Source organism: Schistocerca nitens, chromosome 2, assembly GCF_023898315.1.
Source record: "Schistocerca nitens isolate TAMUIC-IGC-003100 chromosome 2, iqSchNite1.1, whole genome shotgun sequence".
Lineage (NCBI taxonomy): Eukaryota > Metazoa > Arthropoda > Insecta > Orthoptera > Acrididae > Schistocerca > Schistocerca nitens.
The window spans coordinates 834,637,568-834,660,002 of record NC_064615.1 but is presented as its reverse complement, the minus strand read 5'-3'; the positions used below and the strand labels follow the sequence as shown (position 1 = coordinate 834,660,002).

Genomic DNA, 22,435 nt, shown 5'->3' with positions numbered 1-22,435 from the left:
TTCAGTATCATGTAAGACATTGATCTGCAATAAACTTTGATGGACTTCAGTATAAGCTGTGACTGATAACAATACCAGCTAGAATGAAAGACATCTTACACAATACTGAATCCATCTTCAGTTGATATCTAATGTTGAGATTCAGTATTCTTATATTATTATAGCTAAATTAGAGCCACATGGAAATGACAAATCCCCTATCACAATGACTGTAATTATAATTATATGTGGAGTTTACAATCAAGTAAGAGTTTTTTTTAAGTGCTTTATCTGAAAACTACCTTGAGCAGTTAAACAGAGAACTGACTCATGGCAATAACATATTAGACCTTCTGGTGACAAACAGACCCGAACTATTTGAAAAAGTTAAAGCAGAACAGGGAATCAGCGATCATAAAGTGGTTACGGCATCGATGATTTCAGCCATAAATAGAAATATTAAAAAGGGTAGGAAGATTTTTCTGTTTAGAAAAAGTGACAAAAAAAAGATTTCAGAGTACCTGTTGGCTCAACACAAAAGTTTTGTCTCAAGTACAGATAGTGTTGAGGATCAGTGGACAAAGTTCAAAACCATCGTACATTATGTGTTAGATGAGTATATGCCAAGCAAGATCGTAAGAGATGGAAAAGAGCCACCGTGGTACAACAACCGAGTTAGAAAACTGCTGCGGAAGCAAAGGGAACTTCACAGCAAACATAAACATAGCCAAAGCCTTGCAGACAAACAAAAATTACGCGAAGCGAAATGTAGTGTGAGGAGGGCTATGTGAGAGGCGTTCAATGAATTCGAAAGTAAAGTTCTATGTACTGACTTGGCAGAAAATCCTAAGAAATTTTGGTCTTATGTCAAAGCGGTAGGTGGATCAAAACAAAATGTCCAGACACTCTGTGACCAAAATGGTACTGAAACAGAGGATGACAGACTAAAGGCCGAAATACTAAATGTCTTTTTCCAAAGTTGTTTCACAGAGGAAGACTGCACTGTAGTTCCTTCTCTAGATTGTCGCACAGATGACAAAATGGTAGATATCGAAATAGACGACAGAGGGATAGAGAAACAATTAAAATCGCTCAAAAGAGGAAAGGCCTCTTGACCTGATGGGATACCAGTTCGATTTTACACAGAGTACGCGAAGGAACTTGCCCCCCTTCTTGCAGTGGTGTACCGTAGGTCTCTAGAAGAGCGTAGCGTTCCAAAGGATTGGAAAAGGGCACAGGTCATCCCTGTTTTCAAGAAGGGACGTCGAACAGATGTGCAGAACTATAGACCTATATCTCTAACGTCGATCAGTTGTAGAATTTTGGAACACGTATTGTGTTCGAGTATAATGACTTTTCTGGAGACTAGAAATCTACTCTGTAGGAATCAGCATGGGTTTCAAAAAAGACGGTCATGTGAAACCCAGCTCGTGCTATTCGTCCACGAGACTCAGAGGGCCATAGACATGGGTTCACAGGTAGATGCTGTGTTTCTTGACTTCCGCAAGGTGTTTGATACAGTTCCCCACAGTTGTTTAATGAACAAAGTAAGAGCATATGGACTATCAGACCAATTGTGTGATTGGATTGAGGAGTTCCTAGATAACAGGACGCAGCATGTCATTCTCAATGGAGAGAAGTCTTCCGAAGTAAGACTGATTTCAAGGTGTGCCGCAGGGGAGTGTCATAGGACCGTTGCTATTCACAATATACATAAATGACCTGGTGGATGACATTGGAAGCTCACTGAGGCTTTTTGCAGATGATGCTGTGGTGTATCGAGAGGTTGTAACAATGGAAAATTGTACTGAAATGCAGGAGGATCTGCAGCGAATTGACGCATGGTGCAGGGAATGGCAATTGAATCTCAATGTAGACAAGTGTAATGTGCTGTGAATACACAGAAAGATAGATCCTTTATCATTTAGCTACAAAATAGCAGGTCAGCAACTGGAAGCAGTTAATACCATAAATTATCTGGGCGTACGCATTAGGAGTGATTTAAAATGGAATGATCATATAATGTTGATTGTCGGTAAAGCAGATGCGAGACTGAGATTCATTGGAAGAATCCTAAGCAAATGCAATCCGAAAACAAAGGAAGAAGGTTACAGTATGCTTGTTCGCCCACTGCTTGAATACTGCTCAGCAGTGTGTGATCCGTACCAGATAGGGTTGATAGAAGATATAGAGAAGATCCAATGGAGAGCAGCGTGCTTCGTTACAGGATCATTTAGTAATTGCGAAAGCATTATGGAGATGATAGATAAACTCCAGTGGAAGACTCTGCAGGAAAGATGCTCAGTAACTTGGTACGGGCTTTTGTTAAAGTTTCAAGAACATACCTTCACCGAAGATTCAAGCAGTATATTGCTCCCTCCTACGCATATCTCGCGAAGAGACCATGAGGATAAAATCAGAGAGATTAGAGCCCACACAGAGGCATACCGACAATCCTTCTTTCCACGAACAATACGAGACTGGAATAGAAGGGAGAACTGATAGAGGTACTCAAGGTACCCTCCGCCACACACCGTCAGGTGGCTTGCGGAGTATGGATGTAGATGTAGATGTAGAAGTAACAATTTAGTGTTTGAAATTGAATTAAGTTTACTAGCAATGCACATACAAGAATAAAATACATGGTTGCACATTATTAATCCCTTTTATTTTGTCCTTGTGTCTCAGCAACCTTTTATTTGTAGCGCATTAACGCATCTGACAAATCATGAGTCATAAATCAAGGAAAATCTTATTTGGTCTTCTCTGATACAATGACACTTCAGGTAATTGGCACTGTTTATTTATAAATTCAGACAAAGGTTCTGCACTTAACAAACAGTTGTCAGTTCTGCTCTAAACTGTCAAGTGATTTATCATCTCAAAAAATAGTTCATAAAATGAAAGTTCATTAACGATTCCTGTAAATCGTGTTTTAATGTTTGTAAAAATTACAAAATGACTGAATTTTATTTTAGAATTTCTTCCACATTATACCAGTTTATCTGGCCCTAATTTTTAGCCTGGTTCTTTTACCCTCTTGGATAGGACAGATTAGTTGTAGCAAAATAAAAAAAAATATATAAAGTATATAGACATAATTAACAAGTTCCATATACAAATTGCAGAAACTTAAAATTATGCTTGTGAAATATTATAAATAATTTATGAAACTTCTAAGTGCATAGTCTCACATCTGCTCTTATTTTGAGAAAAATACTCATTGTTTGTAATCCATTTTTACAATATAAATTGACTGAGTTTATAAGAGCTCTCAAATAGTTGATGATAACGTAGTAGGATGAAACTGACAAAAGCAGTCATGCAGTCTGGAAGTAGTATTGTCCAACATCACAAATAAATACAAAGAGCCTTTTCAACAACAAAATTTTGTACATGGATTCTGCCACAAAAGACTCCAGGCCATAGTTCACTATACTTTCAGTTTTACACCACCCAAGTTGCTTGTGCTTTTCCCAGTAACGGAATATTGTTTGGAATCTATCTTATTTGTTATAGCTCATTACTAGCTCCATGCATTATTTTTGTAACATGTTTTACATCTCTGTCTGTTGATGTCAGGTTCTGTGTGACTTATTTTCATTTGAAATTAGTGCTTTCCCATATTGCTTGTTTTTTATTGACAATATTATTACTAATGTATTACCAATTCTGTGTCGTTCATGTGCCATGGCTGGCCAGACAGTGTCAAGTGTTACTACTATGGATACCACATAACATATCAAAGTTAGGAGCTAGATTACAGAATACTTTAAAATAATAACACAACTATAAAATCAGTACTAGAACACATTGTTGTGAACTTCAGTCTGAAGACTGGTTTGATGCAGGTCTCCGTGCTGCTCTAGTCTGTGTGAACCTCTTCATCTCCAAATAACTATTGTGACATACATCTTTCTGATTCTGCTTACTGTATTTATCTCTTGGCCTCCCCCTACAATTTTTACCCCTCCCCCACAATTCTCTCCAGTACTAAATTGGTGATCCCCTGATGTCTTAGATATACACTATCAACTGATCCATTCTTTTGGTCAAGTTGTGCCATAAATTTCTTGTCTCTCCAGTTCTGTTCAGTACATCCTCATTAGTTCTTCTGTAGCATCAATTTTGAAAGCTTCTATTCTCTTTTTGTTAAACTGTTTATCGTCTATGTTTGACTTCCGTACTCGGTTACCCTCCAAACAAATATTTTCAGAAAAGACTTTTAATCACTTAAATCTATATTCAATGTTAACAGATTTCTCTTCCTCAGAAATGTTTTCTTGCCATTGCCAGACTATATTTTATATCTTCTCTACTTTAATCATTATCAGTTATATTTCTCCCCAAATACCAAAACTTATCTACTACCTTAAGTGTTTCATTTCCTAATTTAATTTACTTAGCATCACCTGATTTAATTCAGTTACATTCCATTATCCTTGTTTTTCTTTTGCTGATGCTCATCTTATATCCTCCTTTCAAGACAATGTCTATTCCATTCAACTGCTCTTCCCAGTCCTTTGCTGTCTCTGTACAGACTGAATAACATCAGGGATAGACTAGAAACCTGTCTCACTCCCTTCTCAACCATTGCTTTCCTTTCACGCCACTTGACTCCTATTACTGTAAATAGTCTTTCGCTCCCTGTGTTTTACCATTGCTACCTTCAGAATTTCAAAGAAGGTATACCAGTCAACATTGTCAAAAGCTTTCTCTTGGTCTACAAATGCTATAAATGTAGGTTTGCATTTCCTTAACGTGTCTTCTAAGAGTAAGGTTTAGGGTTGGTGTTGCCCCACATGCTCTTACATTTCTCTGGAATCCAAATTGTTCTTTGCCGAGGTCAATTTCTACCGCTTTTTCCATTCATCTGTAAAGAATTCGTGATAGTATTTTGCAACTGTGAATTATTAAACTTATAGTTCAGTAATTTTCACAACTGTCAGCCACTACTCTCCTTGGAATTGAAAGTATTATATTCTTCTTGAAGTCTGAGGGTATTTTGCCTCTCTCATACATCTTGCATACCAGATGGAAGAACTTTATCATAGCTGACTCTCCCAAGGCTATCCATAGCTTTGACAGAATATCATCTACTCCCAGGACCTTGTTTCAACTTAGATCTTTCAGACCTTTGTCAAATTCTTCATGCAGTTACCTCCCATATAATCTTCATCTACATCCACTTCCCTTTCTATAATATTGCCTTCAAGTTAATCTCCCTTGTATAGGGGCTCTGTATACTCCTTCCACCTTTCAGCTTTCCCTTCTTTGCTTAGGACTGGTTTCTCACCTGAGCTCTTGATATTCATACATCTGCTTCTCTTTTCCTTGAAAGCTTCTTAAATTTTCCTGTTGGTGGTATTTATCTTTCCCCTAGTGAAATATGCTTCAAAATCCTTACATTTGTCCTCTAGCCACTCCTGCTTAGCCATTTTGCACTTACTGTCAATCTGATTTTTTAAATGTACAGGAAGACAGAGCTGAAATACATCCAGCAAATAATTGAGGACATAGGTTGCAAGTGTTAACTCTGATATGAAGAGGTTGGCACGGGAGAGGAATTAATGGCAGTCAGAAAAAAAAAATCCCTTGTGTCTGCGTCATCTGCAGCATTTTTATATTTTATTCTTTCATCAGTTAAATTTAGTGTCTTTTGTGTTATCTAAGAATTCCTACTAAGCCTTGTCTTTTCACTGATTTGATCCTGTAATGCCTTCAGTATTTCGTTTCTTAAAACTATTCGTTCATCTTCTACTGTATTCCTTTTCCCTGTTCTAGTCAACTGTTGCCTAAGGCTCCTCTGAAACTCTCAGCAGCCTCTGATTCTTTCAACTTATCCAGGACCCATATCCTTAATTTTCTACCTTTTCCCAATTTCTTCAGTTCTAATCTACAGTTCATAACCAATAAATTGGGGGTCAGAATCCACATCTGCCCCTGTAAAGTCTTACAATTTAAAACCTTGTTCCTAAATCCTTGTTCTACCATTATTTAATAAGTCAGAAACCTTCCAGTGTCCCCAGGTTTCTTTCACATATTCAATCTTCTTTTGTGATTCTTAAACCAAGTGTTAGCAATGGTTAAATTACGCTCTGTTCAAAACTGTACCAGGCAGATTCCTCTTTCATCTTTTCCCCCAGTCCATAATCACCTAATATACTTTCTTCTCTTTCTTCTATCAAATTCCAGTCTGCCATCACAACTAAATTTTTGTCTCCCTTAACCATCTGAATAATTTCTTTTCTCTTGTCATACATTTCTTCAATTTCATCACCTGCAGAGCTAGTTGTCATATAAATTTCTACTTCTGTGGTCAGTGTGAGCTTCATGTCTAACTTGGCCACCAATGCATTCACTATGCTGTTCATAGTAGCTTACTCACAGTCGTATTTTCTTATTCATTATTAAACTTAGTCCTTCATTACGTCTATTTGATTAGGTATTTATAACCCTCTATTCACCTGGCCAGAAGTCCTGTTCCTCCAGCCAATGAATTTCACTAATTCCCACTATATCTAAATTCAACTGATCCATTTTTTTCTAAATTTTCTGACCGACCTGCCCTGTTAAGAGATCTAACATTCCACGCTCTGATCCACAGAATACCAGTTTTGTTTCTCCTGATGAAGACATCCTCTTGAGTACGTACCTGTTTGTCTGGCTTCTCAACAGATACCCCTCATTTGTGGTTGCACCTGTAAGGAAGGCTACCTGTATCACTGAGGCATGCAAGCTACCCACCAACAGCAAGGTTCATGGTTTGTGCGAGTGGTCTAGAATATAGTGTAATTAAGTAGTGAAGCTGTCATGGCACTGAGCTTCAGGTCAGCTAGACAACAGCTCTATCATCAGAGATGATGTCTTCAGTGCTGTACAAAGTTTACTCTTTTAATTTACACTAAATTTTGGTTCTTAATTTCTCCATTGGTAATGACTAAATATCCTTAGGAAGTATAATAAATAATTTTAGGGACACCATTAGGGAAATGTTTTGTATCTGTTTGTAGGCCTGTCCGTACTGTCTTTAATGTGAGTGCTGTGTCGATAAATTTCATTTCTCTTTCTATGTGTGTCATGATTTATCTTTGCCTCAATGAGATGGTTGGCTGTAAACAGTCAGAACTCCTAATCTGGAAAAAAACTGATTTTAAGGTTCTGTTTTTTTTTTGCTTGAGGTAATGATCCTCATTGCTTTCTTTTTGCAATAAAAGCACATTCTTACAGCCTGCAGAATGGCCCACAGCAACAGTCCATAGCTGACATTGCTGTGGAACATTGTGTGCTACACTGTTAGTAAGTACTGTTCTGATACAATACTTTTTAGTTTCTCAAGAGGTACAGACCTGTAAAAGTTGGCAACCTACATGTTTAGTGTGCTGTTGTCAGGTTAACAAGATATTAATGAAAAAGCCCTGAAGAAAACAGAATGTACCACACTGGAATGTAGAGAAACCAAGGAAATTTTAAATACAACAGCTTGGAGTTAAATCACAGGCTTTGAACAATGTGGTAGTATCCATTACAGATCATCTGGTGTAGAGATCATGAGCTGCAGCTTATAGTGCTATCATCATATGAATGTGCAAGTTACTACTAGAACTACTTAAAAGGGTGGGGAATCATGTATCTATATCAGAGATGGCAAACGTTTTAAAACTGGGGAACATCTAATCACAATTAGTGTAAATAAACATTTTCAATATGCAGCCAATGAAACAACAAAGCTAGATATCGATAAGAAGTTTATTATTGTGTGTATGTATTGCACACCTAGAGGTAATGTGGACACTTTTATTAACAAATCAACTGTAGTCCTGGTAAGAGGCTCAGCCCACAAAACTAACATAATAATATGTGGAAAATTAACATAGGTATTGACAGTGAATTTAGTACTGTATTTTATGGACTACAAGGCATACTTTTTTCTTTAAAAAATTGTCTCCAAAATTCATTCAAAATTAATATAAAAATATTCAGAGTTTGATTTAAAATTCCTGCCAATTTTAAAAATGTCTGCAGGGAACCTATCTGTAAATTCCAAGATTGGAATCAGCTGGCTGCACCAATGGGACGAACATGAGTTGCAGGGATTCACAGTCTTGCTATACTGTTTCCCCCTTGCTCCACCATCACAAACTCAAATCACTGTCTAGCCTATGATGCATCATTGCAGTCTACAGTGCCAGTGAACTTGAATTGAAAGCGATCTGTGTAATCAGTAACAGTACAATATTTTTGTTAGTAGCTAGTTTTGTAATGGAAAAAAACTGTTTTTCATATGATGTGGACTATAAGTTGATGTTAATAGCTTATGTAGAAGAACTCAGAAACAGAGCAACTGAGTGGTATTTCAGTCCTCCACCTACAGAAGAAACCATTCGTGATTGCCAGGCTAGTAGAGAAGAACTGATAAAAATGAGGAAGCCTAAATTTGCAAATTGAGGACTGAAAGCAAAATGACCAATACCAGAAGATGATATATTGAAATGGATTCAAGGACACCATCAAAATGATATTGGAATTAATACAAAAATGATGCAAATGCATGCTTGTAAGCTAGTGCTACAGCAGAACTCAACATATTTTAAGGATGGGGTTGATTGGTGCCTTAGGTTTATGAAGTGTCATAGATTTACCATGTGAACCAAAACAAAAATTTCTCAGGAAATGCTACACGAGTATGAAGGGAAAATATTATCTTTCCATCACTTTATTATTCAACATTAAAAGAAACCCACTGTGAAACTAAGCCATATAGTGGATGTGGATGAAATCCCTTTGACATATTATGTGCTGAGTGACAGAACTGTTGTCATGAAAGGTGCTGAAACTGTAACCATAAAAACAAGTGGACATGAAAAAATGCACTAAACTGTTGTCCTTTCATGTTGTGCAGATGGTATTAAACTTAATCCAATTATCATTTTCAGGTGCAACACAATATCAAAACTTTCTGCAATACCACCAAGTGATGTTGTTCACATGCACGATGAGGATTGGATGGACAAGGCTGGTATGAAATTATGGATTAAAAGAGAATGGGAGAGAAGGAAAGATGCCTTAGTGTGCTAGATCAGTTTAGTAGTCATTTAAAAAATTCTGTGAAGGAGAAAGTAAGGCAGGAAAATACAAAGCTTGCTGTTATTTCGTCTACATCTACATCTACATTTATACTCCACAATCCACCCAATGGTGTGTGGTGGAGGGCACTTTATGTGCCACTGTCATTACTTCCCTTTCCTGTTCCAGTCACGTATGGTTCGCGGGAAGAACGACTGCTGGAAAGCCTCCGTGCACCCTCGAATCTCTCTAATTTTACATTTGTGATCTCCTCGGGAGGTATAAGTAGGGGGAAGCAATATATTCGATACCTCATCCAGAAACGCACCCTCTCAAAACCTGGACAGCAAGCTACACCGTGATGCAGAGCGCCTCTCTTGCAGAGTCTGCCACTACAGTTTGCTAAACATCTCCGTAACGCTATCATGCTTACCAAATAACCCTGTGACAAAATGTGCCGCTCTTCTTTGGGTCTCCTCTATCTCCTCCGTCAACCTGACCTGGTATGGATCCCACACTGATGAGCAATACTCAAGCATAGATCAAATGTTTTGTAAGCCACCTCCTTTGTTGATGGACTACATTTTCTAAGGACTCTCCCAATGAATCTCAACCTGGCACCCGCCTTACCAACAATTAATTTTATATGATCATTCGACTTCAAATCGTTCCACACGCATACTCCCAGATATTTTACAGAAGTAATTGCTACCAGTGTTTGTTCCACTATCATATAATCGTAGAATAAAGGATCCTTCTTTCTATGTATTTGCAATACATTACATTTGTCTATGTTAAGGGTCAGTTGCCACTCCCTGCACCAAGTGCCTATCCACTGCAGATCTTCCTGCATTTCGCTGCAATTTTCTAATGCTGCAACTTCTCTGTATACTACAGCATCATCCGCGAAAAGCCACATGGAACTATCTACTATGTCATTTATATATATTGTGAAAAGCAACGGGACTTACTTCGCAACTGCAACCTCTTGATGTCTTGATAACCACTGTGACATGCATGGCAGGGGATACATCCCATTGTACCAGTTATTATGGTTTCTTCCCATTCCATTCACATATGGAGTGTGGGAAGAAAAACTGTTTGAATGCCCCTGCCCATGCTGTAACCATTCTTATCTTATCCTGATGATCCCTATGTGAGTGATACACAGTGGATTGCAGTATATTCTTAGAATTGTCATTTAAAGCCTAGAGTCATCACTTATAGCCAGTTCTTGAAACTTTGTTAGTGGACTTTTTCAGGATAGTTTAGGTTTATCTTCAAGTCTGCCAACTCAGTTTCTTTAGTATCTCTGTGACATTCTCCCATGGATCAAATCATCTGTGACCATTCATGCTGCCTCTCTCTGTATACGTTCAACATTCCCTATTAGGTATAATTGGGAAGGGTCCCACACACTTGAGCAATATTCTAGAACCAGTCACACAAGCGATTTGCAAGCAATCTCCTTCATGCACTAATTGCATTTCCCCAGTATTCTACCAATAAACAGAAGTCTACTATCTGCTTTACCCACGACTGAAACTATGTGATCATTCCATTTCATATCCCATCAGTGACTCATTCCTATTAAAATAATAGGATATTATATTTTTCATTTTGTAAAGTGCAAAATTTTAGATTTCTGAACATTTAGAGCAAGTTGCCAATCTCTGCATCACTCCAAAATCTTATCTAGATCTGACGGAATATTTATGCAGCTTCTTTCAGATAGTACTTCATTATAGACAACTGTATGATCTGCAAAAAGCCTGATTTTCCTATTAATTGTTTGCAAAGTAATTAATATACAATTTGAACAGCATGGGTCCCAACACACTTCCCTGGGGCAAACACCAAGTTTCTTCTACATATGATGATGACTCTCCATCCAAGATAACATGCTGTGTCCTCTCTACCAAAAAGTCTTCAATCCAGTTATAAATTTCATTTACTTGATACCTCATATGATCATACTTTTGACAATAATGGTAGGTGCAATACTGAGTCAAATGTTTTTCAGAAATCAAGAAACACTGCACCTACCTGGGTGCCTTGATCCAAAGCTTTCAGTATGTCATGTGAGAAGAGTGTGAGTGGGGTTTCACATGTTCGATGTTTTTGGAATCAGTGCTGGTTGGCACGGAGGAGGTTATTCTGTTCAAGATATCTCATTATGTTTGAGGTCATAATATGTTCTAAGATTCTACAGTAAGTAGCTGTTAAGGATATTGGATGGTAGTTTTGTGGACCACTTCTGTTATACTTCTTGTAGATGGTTGTGACTTGCACTTTTTCCAAGAAAAGTCCATGGTTTTTTGTTTGAGAGATATACAATAGATTATAGTTAGAAGAGGGGCTAACTCGGCCAAAAATTCAGTATAGAATGTGACAGGGATTCCTTCAGGTATTGGAGCTTTGTTCAGTTTTAATAATTTTGACTGTTTCTCAACACAACTGACAATAATACTTTATTCACCAACCTACTCAGTGGTGTGAGGATTAAATTGGGACAATTCTCCTGGGATTTCCTTTGTAAAGGAACATTTGAAAATGGAGTTCAGCCTTTCATTTTCAGTTCCTGTCTCATTTGCTAGGGACTAGATACTAACTTTGGTGCCACTCACAGCCTTTACATACTAAGAGAATTTCATTTTGTTTTCTGAAAGACCATTTGATAGTATTCTGCTATTGTAGTCATTGAAGGCAACTTGCATTGCTCTCTTGACAGCCAAATGTGTTTCATTCAACATTCTTCACCTTGTTTTATACTTATTATGCAGTAACCACTGTTTCTTTAGAAGTTTATTTGTAGTGATTGTATACAGTGGAGGGTCACTCCCATTATGAACTGTTCTACTGGTTACGTATCTATCCAGTGCATGATCACTTATACTTTTAAACTTCAGCCATAGTTACTCTGCATACCACCCGCATCTCGTGGTCGTGCGGTAGCGTTCTCGCTTCCCATGCCCGGGTTCCCGGGTTCGATTCCCGGCGGGGTCAGGGATTTTCTCTGCCTCGTGATGGCTGGGTGTTGTGTGCTGTCCTTAGGTTAGTTAGGTTTAAGTAGTTCTAAGTTCTAGGGGACTGATGACCATAGCTGTTAAGTCCCATAGTGCTCAGAGCCATTTGAACCATTACTCTGCATACCCCTGCTCTGTGCTGAAAGTTTCAAGTTCCTCATTGAGATATAACAATACTGATTTTTTATCTAGTTTACTGAAGATATATATCTTTCTGCTCATTTTGGTTGTTCTTTGTAATTTGGTAATCATTGTTGCAACAACTGTGTCATGATCACTTATTCCAGTTTTGATGTGGACGTTCTCAAAGAGATCAGGTGTATATGTCACCATTAGCTCCAACATTCTGCTCTTAATATATATCAATGACTTTCCAGATAGTATAAGACACAGAGAAAAGTTCTCTTTGCTGATGACAGCAACATCATAGTCACTGATAAAAAACCAGTGCTCCTATGAGAGAAAGTAAATGAACCCTCAAGGATGATTACATTTGGGCAGTATGTATTAAATTGAATTGGAAATATAGAACACAATCAATATGCACTTCAGCATAAAGAAGGGAAACCACCCTGTCATATTAAACATAGATGATTAATCTGTAGATTGTGTATTAAACACAAAGTTTTTAGAGATGAACATTGATTGTCAACTAAGACTGAACAAATACACAAATATTCTGGCAAAAAGATCATCAACATTTTATGGTATTAGGGTTTTAGCATCAGTTTGTAACAGCTCATGACTTGTGGTGACATAAGTCATGGGAATACCTCCTGATATCGTGTTGAGCCTACTTTTACGCGGCGTAGTGGAGCAACTCGATGTGAGCTGGACTCAAGTTGTTGAAAGTCCCCTACAGAAATATTGAGCCGTACTGTCTCTACAGCCATCTATAGCTGTGATAGTGTTGCTGGTGCAGGATCTTGTGTACCAACTGACCTCTCAATAGTGTCCTGCAAATGTTCTATGGGATTCATGTCGGGCAGTCTCGATGGCAAAACCATTCACACAAATTGTCCAAAAAGTTTTTCAAACTAGTCTTGAACAACTGTGATGTGGTGACAAGGCACTTTGTCATGCATAAAAATTTAATCATTATTTCAGAACATGAAGTACATGAATGGCTGCAAATGGTCTCCAAGTACCCGAAAATAACCATTTGCTGTCAATGATTGGTTCAGTTGGACCAGAGAACCCAGTTCATGTCATGTAAACATAGTCTACACCATTGTGGAGGCACATCAGCTTGCTCAGTGGGATGTTGACCATGGCTTTGTGGGGTCTGTGCACAAGTCTTCAACTACAAGGATACTCTGAAAATCACATTTAAGTGCCTGGCAGAGGGTTCATCGAACCACCTTCACAGTCCTCTATTATTCCAATATCGTATTTGGCACAGAAAGAATGAACACCTATATCTTTCCGTACGAGCTCTGATTTCCCTTATTTTATCTTGGTGATCATTCCTCCCTATGTAGATTGGTGTCAACAAAATATTTTTGCATTCGGATGAGAAAGTTGGTGATTGGAATTTCATGAGAAGAGTCCATCGCAACAAAAAACGCCTTTCTTTTCATGATGTCCAGCCCAAATCCTGTATCATTTCTGTGACACTCTCTCCCATATTTCACAACAATACAAAACGTCATGATAATACAAAACTTGCTGCCTTTCTTTGAAATTTTTTGATGTACTCCATTAGTCCTATCTGGTAAGGATCCCACACTGCACAGCAGTATTCTAAAAGAGGACGGTCAAGCGTAGTGTAGGCAGTCTCCTTAGTAGATCTGTTACATTTTCTAAGTGTCCTGCCAATGAAACGCAGTCTTTAGTTAGCCTTCCCCACAACATTTTCTATGTGTTCCTTCCAATTTAAGTTGTTCGTAATTGTAATACCTAGGTATTCAGTTGAGTTTATGGCCTATCATTGGCTCTCACAAACTGAAATCAGAACTAGTCTGACCAGGAAATGGTTTACCAGTCATCTACGGCCTACCATTGGCTCTCACCAACTGACATCGGAACTAGCCTGACCAGGACATTGTTTACCAGTCATCTAGGGCCCAACTGATATGGTCACATACAGCTGGAAATGTTGTGCTGTTAGCACTCATATAAGTCATCTGCTGCCATAGCCTATTAACGCCATATTTTGCCACACTGCTCTATCAGATACATTTGTTGTATGTCCCACATTGATTTCAGCAGTTATTTCACACAGTATTGCTTGTCTGTTAGCACTGATGACTCTACACAAATGTCACTGCTCTTGGTTATTAAGTGAAGCCCATTAGCCACAGCATTGTCCATGGTGAGAGTTAATGCCTGAAATTTGGGATTCTTTGCACATGCTTATGGATTGTGAAATATTGAATTCTCTAACAATCTCTGAAGTGGAATTTCCCATGCCTCTAGCTCCAAGTATAATTCTGTGTTAAGGTCTGTTAATTCCTGTCATACAGTCATAATCCTGTTGGAAACTTTTTCACATGAATCACTCCAGTTCAAATGACAGCTCTGCCAATGCACTTCCCCTTTTATACGTTGTACATTATACTGCCACGATCAACATGCGTGCCCATGACTTTTATCACCTCAGTGTTCTATATCCATGTGCACTCAGTTCCTAGCTGTGGGGTTCTTTTCAGGAGATCAAAGATATGAAACATGGGCACCATTTTTAAAGTGCAGAAAAGGCCACAAGAGCAATAACTAGATGTATTAGTCAGACTCACTGTATAGAGCTTGTTAAAAATTGGATATCTTTACAGCACCAAGTGAATCCATCTATAAATAGAGTGGCATGAGAGGAAGTCAAGTATCCAGAGCTGAAATATTGTCATCCGCAAAAATTCTATACAATGTGCCAGTATACTTTTACATACATATCAGTCATAGTTCAGCATATTCTATCTTACACGACAGGCTGAATTTTTGGAAAGTGTGTGCAAAGTGGGTAACGAAAGAATTGTCAGCGCAGCATGAGGCACATAGAAGGGACATATCTCATAAACATTTGGACCATTATCAGTGGGAAGGAAATAGTTTTTACAGCAAATTGTTAATGTAAACAAAACATGGGTGCATCATCAGGAACCTGAAAGTAAGGCTGCGAGCATGGTCTGGAAACTCCCATCACCACCAGAAGTTAAGAAATTTAAATGTCAATCATCAGTAAGTAAGATTATGCTAACACTATTCTGAGACATGGAAGGTTTGGTAGCCATTCATTTCACCCCAAGAGGTGAAACTATGAACAATGAGAACTGTTGTGACATGTTTCGAACTAAACTGAAACCTGCAATTAAATCCGAATATTGCAGAAAACTGCAAAAAGGTTTCATCCTGCATGAGATAACACTCAGCACATTCTGATGAATGGATGGCCAAAACTGTAAAGGAGTTGGGATACCAATTGATGGAACACCTGCCATACGGTGCTGGCTTGGTTCCAGGCAATTTCCATATGTTTGGATCATTGAAGGAAGCGCTCGGGGAAGAAGATTTACAACTGATGCCGAGGTTATTGATGTGATGTGAAATTGGTTACAGGTTTTTTTTCCAACAGAATCAAAAAATTTGTGAAGTGTTGGAAAAAGTGCATTGAAGTGCATGGAGGCTATATAGAAAAATAATGTATGTTTCAATTTTCATTAGAATAAATATTTCTTTTCTCAAAAGTCCTTTTACTTCTTGAAATCCCCTGGTATTTCACTAATACTTATATACATAATCATTGAACTAGAGCCAGTTTTAACTTACAAACCAGCATTTTCTATCAAGGAATAATATTGTATAATAATTTGCCCAAGGAAAAGAAAAAGATTTCTAAAACACTTTTGTTTAAAAAGGCAGCTAAAACATCATTCATATGTAATGCATACTGCACAATTGAAGATTACTTAGTGGGCTCAGGATAGTGGGTAGTAATGAAATGGGATAAGTACAACACATACGTATTTGCATTTCACTACATGACCATGGTTTACTGCTTTTGCAAGGAAATCATGTCAAGATATAAAGTGCTTGATAATAATGTCTAGTCATTCTTTTGAATTCAACATTTCACTCATGGGGAAGATGCTGACTCAGTTTCTTTGGTGGACTGAGGAGCATAGTGGAATGTGTGTGGGCATGGGATCAGCCTGCTGAATGGACTGGAATTAGTACAAGGTGCATAGCAGCATCTTTACAGTCCCATTAGTCCAGGAGTTACCAATGGGTGTCCTTATTGTGTGCAGCAATGAAGAAAGGAACTATGTTTGTATTATGATATACCTGAAACAAATTGTGAGTAAATCAAGGAACATTGTACAACAGGGCCCAGCTGAACAAGGCAGTGCAGCTATTAAGACACTGACATCCTATTCAGGAGGGTGGGGTGGCTCGGTGTGGCCATCCTGGCCCGCATCTCGTGGTCGTGCGGTAGCGTTCTCGCTTCCCATGCCCGGGTTCCCGGGTTCGATTCCCGGCGGGGTCAGGGATTTTCTCTGCCTCGTGATGGCTGGGTGTTGTGTGCTGTCCTTAGGTTAGTTAGGTTTAAGTAGTTCTAAGTTCTAGGGGACTTATGACCACAGCAGTTGAGTCCCATAGTGCTCAGAGCCATTTTTTTTTTTTGTGGCCATCCTGATTGTGGTTCTCCATTGTTTCCCTAAATTACATTCACATCCAAGCAGCCAGAGTTGGTATCTTCTTTATGCTAAGCAGCAATCTGTCTTTAACTACATTGTTGATATTCGTACTTGGAGTTTCCATTGTTTAAAATAAATAAAAGTTTAATGGCTGCTGTATCACCTAATACTCCAGTATTACTGAGATTGTATATCATCCTCTGAATTTTATCTTCTCAATTTTCATCCTGTTCATGATAAATCATACTTCAGCATCACTGAATAGGACTTCTACTTGCTTGCTAGTCTGTATGAATACCCCCCTATTGAGGATGGTCTCCCATCATTTGCAAGCTGCAAGGTTGGACTTTATGTTATTAACAAGAGTTTGTACAATGGCTCCTCCAGTACCATATGATTTTAGCTTACCAAACAGGGCCTTATGTGGGAAACAATAAAATGCCTTACTAAGCTCTCAAAGTACCAGTGCTATGGACTCTTTTCCTTCAAAAGCATGAGTTGTATTTGTAACTAAGTCACATTCTGCTATTGTCATTGACCTGCCCTTCCGAAAGCTGTACTGTGCCTCCTTGATTAAGTTATAGCTTGTTGAATTTTACTGAAGTCATTAGCTTTTGGGTTAAGCCCTCATGGCCCTTCCAGCACTCCCTGTCATTTTTTTTAACTAGCACACTGTTTAGGCATGTATGTCCCTTAGGAGTGTAGAAGGGAACATAAATTGTTCCTTCATTGGTGCCTTCTAGGCCAAAGTGCTGAGTCTCATTACTGCCGCATGTGTCCTCTCACCCCCATCTGACCCTGGCCTTCTCCACCCTCCCCCACCCCTCCATGCACACCACTTCTCTTCATGCATCACTGCTCCCCTCTAGCACCCCTCCACACAAGCTCTCCCTTCGCACACACCATCATTCCCCTTCTGCACTCTTCCCTCCACCCCTCTGTGTACACTATCACACTGTGAGCACCACCGTGCCCCTCCCGCAGGTAACAGATGTGTGCACGGACAAGCCACAGTGTTACCGTGCGGTGTACTGAACATCCCTTCCCACAACAACACAAGGTGGAGACTGTATTGTGTGGACCTTGCCGAGAATTTCCTGCCTATCTTCTTCTCCACAACATTGCTTGCCAGCATCATCTCACATACCGTGACACGGTGCCTTCATGATTAAGTTGCAATGTCACTGCCATATGTTCCCACCCCTATGGCAGTCATGCCCAACAGACTCTGTAGCCAGAGCACCGCATACCCCTCCCACACCAACACCTATGAGCACTTCAGATGTGTCAGAACTCCACACACAACTGTCAGCACTACAGAACCACTTGACTCAGCTGACCAATGGGCAGTGCGCCCAGCACAAGCCAACTCTGCAGCAGCCCCCCCCCCCCCCCCGCCCCAGTCATGCTACTGCTCATTTGCTCTTCTTCAATGCCTATGGGTGGCTTCCATCGAGGCAGTTTTTGCAGGTTTCTCTATCATGAGCGATGCAATGAAATTAGGGATGGTTGTCAGCCACCTCGACGTGACCACTGCCGCCCAAGTCTGGGCTGTTATTTCACCATCCTCCCCCCCCCCCCCCTTCTGGCAGCTACAATAAACTAAAAGAAAGCATCATAGCCAGCTTCGTGTCCTCAGAGCTCCAACGGTCACGTAATTCTTTATTGTCCAAGCAGTGTGGTGATGTGTGCCACTTCACTCCCCGTTGCTACATCACATCTGAGCACTCACTGAACCGCACATCCTCCCCAAAGGCCCTGCTCATAAACTGTTAGCTTGTGCGCCTTCTAGACTCCATACAGGCTGCCCTGGCCTCACACACCCATTTATCGTTAGGCGACACAACTGTCTTGGCCAATAAACTGTTCAAAACCATAACTCCTCGCCCAACCCCCCCCCCCCCTCCAATGGCTGCAGTATGGAATGCTGGCTACCACCCTGTGTCTCCAGCTGGCTATTCACCCATCCCTCCCTGAGCCACAAAGTATGCGACATCACTCACTCCCCCTGCCACTAACGACCCTCTGCTCAGCACACAGGCCCCCATCCTTTACCATTTTATGGTGTGCCTGAGCTCCGAGATGGCAGCAGTTATTGCCAGTGTTGCCTGCCTACAGCTCATGCACCCACCTCCAGGCGCTGACCACCCTCACACATGTGATGCCGGCCCAGACAAAAACGGTCACACAACCGGCGTAGTTCCAACTGCTCCCCTGACAACCACAACCACTGTGAACTAGGCACAGCTTGCTGATACCACCAGAGGTTTGGTGAGGATGAACCTGGCTGCAGGCCTCAGTGCTCCTGATCCCCAAACCCCAGCAGCTACCAGCAGTAGGCGTTCCAAGGTCATTACAGCCTACTGGCCAATGTAGCGAATAGCCATTTAGTTGATGGCACCTCTGGTAGGACCGCCCACTGCAACTCCCACCTCAACGTGTGCAGTTTCAAGCCCATATACTCTGCTCCTTGGAGAATTCTCCCTCCTCATCCAGCCATCCAATGCCCCCATAATGTCCAGCATGATGCTATGCATTACATTGCAACTACTGTTGTCCCTTCCTCCTCACAAGCACAAAATTGCACAAAAGGAGCTCACTGACAGTGTACTTCACCCTTCCAAAAGCCACTGGGCTTTGGCTCTTCACCTTGCCTCCAAGGAGAACAGTTCCTAGCGCTCTTGTGGTGATTACTGTAAACTCAACATCCACAGCGCCCCTGACCACTATCTGGTCCCACTCCTTCACATCTACAATGGCGCCATCTTGTGAGCACACAAAGCCTAGTTGCCCCAGAGGACATTGAGGAAACAGTGATAATCACACCATTCAGCCTGTCTGAGAGTGTATTCACAACATTCAGCCTCTGCAGTGTTGCACAAATATGGCAGTGATGTTTGGGCAACATCCTCCAGGGTGCCCTGGGATGTTTCACCTACCTATATGATATACTCATTTATTTCAGAGATGCTACTGAGCATCATCATCACCTATACAAAAGTTTTTCCCATCTGCAGAAAGCTGGAGTGATCCTCAGCATGGCAGAATTTGTTTTTCGGGTGAGTGAGTTCGAATTTCTCAGGCACTTAGTCTCTGCCGTTGGCTCTCGCCCCCTCCCCGAGACAGTACAGGCAGTGGTGGAGTTTCCACACCCTACTACCCTCAAAGGCCTCTGGCATTTGATTGGCATGGTTGCCTTCTTCCATCACCACCTTAAGGATGCTGCTGCCACCAATGAGCCCCTTACTACAGTACTGCGAAACAATAAAAACAAGGGGAACAAGCTGGTCCCTTGGACCCAGGTGATGATTGAGAGTTTTTTTTTTTTCTAGAAAAATGGGCCAGGGGGGCTCACCATTGTGGCCTATTTGGCCCATCGTCATCCCAATGACCCTCTCGTGATAGTGGCAGAAGTGAGCCAGATGGCTGTCAGTGTCGTCCTCCAAATACATGTGGACAGCACCTGGCAATTGCTTGCATTCTTTTCATCCAAACTCTGTGCTAAGCACTGCTGCTGGAGCACATACGACCACAAGCTGCTTGAAATCCATGAAGCTGTCTGCTATTTCCAATCTTCAGTCAAGGGATGCATATTTATGATCTTCACATACCATCGCCCCCTTGCCTCTGGTTTTTGCAGGAAAGACATTGACAGAGCTCATCTCGACAGTTTATACAACAGGAATGTATCACACAATTCACTACTGACATCCACAAGGTCACTGCCATCGATAAAATTGTGGCAGATTGCCTTAGCCACTCCTGCACCATTACCCAACACTTATGCCCAGGCCACTGCTCAAGAGGGGGACCTGGACCTGGTCCACACCCTTTCGAATGCAGACTCTGGTCTCAGCATCCAGCTAAGATCCATATTTGGCTCCAGATCTGATGCAACATCCTCGTGGGTCCTTCACAACCTGATGGCCCCAACAATCACCTCTGCCCCTTCCTCCACCTGCCTTCTGAAAATCAACATATGACCACATCCATTGCATAGCACACCCAAGTGTCCACACTTTCGCCACTCTCATGAGACAATGATTCATCTGGACAGGCATCCAAAGTGACTGCAGCAAATGGGCCTGGTTCTGGGTTCCATTCCAGCACCCCAAGGTCAGATGGCACATCCACTCTCCTGAATCCGCCTTTTCCGCAACACAACGCTGGTTCACGCACATTCACCGTGACATTATTGGCCCAATACTCTCCTCCAATGGATATTGATATCTGCTGACAATTATTGACAGATTTATTCGCAGGCTGGAGGCCACCTCTCTCACAGACATTTCAGCCGAAACTGTGGCTGCAGCCTTCGTTTCAATCTGGGTGTCCTGCTTTGGTTGCCCACGCAACATCACTACAGATTGCGGGCACCACTTCACCATGGCCTCCTTCTGCTCTCTGACAGCCACCCATCCCTCCAATTTCCACCATACCACCAGCTACCACCTTGCAGCTAAAATTATGGTGGAGTGGTTTCACCATGCACTTAAAGCCCACTTCACATATTATTCTTCTGGATGGTCTGCCGCCCTAACCCTGGTGCTTCTAGTCCTGCAGATCACACATAAAACTGGCCTGTGAATTGCTTTTGCCAAGGTGGCATATGGACAGCCACTCACCATTCCTGGCGATTTTTTGGAAGTAACCCGACTCCCTCCTGATAGCACCATACCAGGTTTTATGCAGCGGCTCCACAGCTACATGGCCCAACTGTGACCAATACCTCCGCAACGTCATGGTGAGCTCTGTACCTCCATCCATCGGGGTGTGTGTGAAAGACAGAATTCTTATCCTGCATTTGGTGTTAGTGTTCTGTCACAGTTTATTTAACAAGTGGAGTACTACCGCATTTTTCCATGCCACGTCACTGAGCTGCATCTCTTGAGGCACTTCTATTGACTATGGGTGTACAAAGCCTGATGCCAAACAGGGCCTTATGTGGGAGACAATAAAATGCCTTACTAAGCTCTCAAAGTACCAGTGCTATGGACTCTTTTCCTGGTCATCCTCCCGGAATCAGTAATTGGAATACTGCATGCAGTGTACTGCAAATAGTGCAGTGAAGTGCAGTGTGCACCAGCAGTGCCAGGTGGATTTATTACTATTCTATCCCCAGCCATTTTGGCACCCCTTTGCTGCCAAGTGCGCCATTGAAGTAGATATTCCCATGCTGCCAGACAATGCTGAACAAAGGCTGTAAGCCATTCACAATCTGCTTGGTCCAGGGCCTCCATCCCGAGAAGTGCCCTCCTTGATTAAGAGGAATCAGCTCATTGAATTTTACCGTAGTCATTACCTTTTGGATTAATATGCAGGAACCAGCCCTTGCAGCTCTTCCAGCACACTCCGTCATTGTCATTTTTCTTAACTAGCATACCATTTAGGCATGTATGCCCCCTAATTAGGAGTGTAGAAGGGAACATAAATTGTTCCTTCATGAGTTTACTTCCTTCAAAACAACTTAATAATTGATGTTTCATTATGGACTTCATCACCTTAGCTAATACTGGTGTTATAGGCATGGGTTTCTAGCATGACACTTCATATGGATTACCTTCTTTGTAATTTTGTACTGTGGCTGCTACTTTTAGGAATTCTGGAAATTCCCCAGCATGGAAGCATTTATTTATTACATTTGTCAGTCATTGTGCAGTTTCACAGATTATAGTTTTTAATGTAATATAGAACATGCTGTAAATATCAGGACACTCTAATGCTTTGTTG

At 40.9% G+C, this 22,435-nt stretch overlaps 1 protein-coding gene across 1 annotated transcript in view; it reads left to right on the top strand.

The window, feature by feature from the left end:
- The window catches only part of LOC126235373 (dynein regulatory complex protein 1), a 444,155-nt gene that overhangs the window by 237,898 nt on the left and 183,822 nt on the right, over positions 1-22,435 (top strand). The window lies entirely within an intron of this gene.